Here is a 1,538-nt window from a genome sequence, read left to right on the forward strand (position 1 = left end):
GCCCCCTCACGCTCATTAATGTCAGCTTCAGGCTGATTGCTAAGGGATTTGCCTCTCGCATTGCTCCGGTGGCAGACAAGATTATTGATAATCTTCAATCTGCCTTTATTAAAGGGCGAAGCATCCTGGACGGTGTAGCGGTGCTCCAAGAGGTGCTTCATGAGATAAAGAATACAAAGGAAGAGGTGTTCATCCTTAAGCTCGACTTTGAGAAAGCCTATGACCGGGTCCGGTGGGACTTCATTGAGGAGGTGTTACACAAGAAAAACTTTGATCCGCAATGGGTGAGTTGGATGCGACAAATTGTCAGGGGTGGGCAAACTGCTATTAATATTAATGGTTCGATTGGCCCATATTTCCGCAACGGAAGGGGATTGCGGCAGGGTGACCCGATCTCTCCCCTTCTGTTCAATATTGTGGCAGACGTGCTGGCTTCGATTTTGGACAGCGCCAAAGCTGCCGGTCACATCTCGGGTGTTGCTGAAAGGGTGGTACCAGGCGGGCTGTGCCACCTTCAATATGCTGACGATACCCTCATTCTCATCAAGAACAATGAAGAGGCGATTGCTAACCTCAAGTTTTTGCTCATGTGCTTTGAGGCCATGTCAGGTCTTAAGATAAACTTTGATAAGAGTGAGGCCTTTGTCACGGGAGGTGACTTGGAGTCCCAGCTTAGAGCAGCCCATATGATGAATTGTGAGTTGGGATCTATTCCCTTCAAGTATTTGGGCATGCCCATCTCGGATCGGGCTCTGTCCATGGCTGATTTTGAGCCAATGGTGGACAAGGCGGCTAAAAGAGTGGAACCTTGGCAGGGTAAGTTACTAGCCTCGGGAGGTCGGCTAGTGCTTATTAATGATTGCCTAACAAACATTCCTATGTTTGTCATGGGCTTTTATCTTTTGCACGACGGGACCCATGAGAAACTTGACAAGATTCGGTCCAGATTCTTTTGGACTAAGGAAAATGGAAAACAACGGTACCATATGGTCAAATGGGATGTGATTGCATCTCCTAAAGAGGTGGGTGGTTTAGGTATTATCAACTCCAGAGTTATGAATTGGTGTCTTATGACGAAGTGGGCCTGGAAAATTTTGACGGGTAAAGGTGGGCTATGGCTCTCCATATTCAAGACTAAATATCTTGAGGATGATGGAGTGACCTTTCGACCGCGGGTCCGACGGTCGCAGTTTGCAAACGATATTCGCAAGGTTCAACCTTTGTTGTGGCTTGGGACGGAATTTGTGGTGCATAACGGACAATTGACGTCATTTTGGAAAGATGTTTGGTGGGGTGAGCGATCGCTTGACATATCATACCCCAATCTGTTTGTGATCGCGAGACAGCAGGAGGCGAGAGTTGCGGATACATGGGTGAACGGAGGCTTCCGGCCAGCTTTCAGGAGACCCCTTGGGCCTAGCGAAATCCAGGAATGGGAGGACCTTCGGGAGGCCATGGCCTCGGTGCAGCTTTCTGCTGAGCGCGACGAGGTCCATTGGCGGTTAGAGCCATCTGGAGCCTTTTCTACCGGCTCTTTG

The sequence above is a fragment of the Triticum dicoccoides genome, chromosome 5A (assembly GCF_002162155.2).
Source record: "Triticum dicoccoides isolate Atlit2015 ecotype Zavitan chromosome 5A, WEW_v2.0, whole genome shotgun sequence".
Taxonomy (NCBI): Eukaryota; Viridiplantae; Streptophyta; class Magnoliopsida; order Poales; family Poaceae; genus Triticum; species Triticum dicoccoides.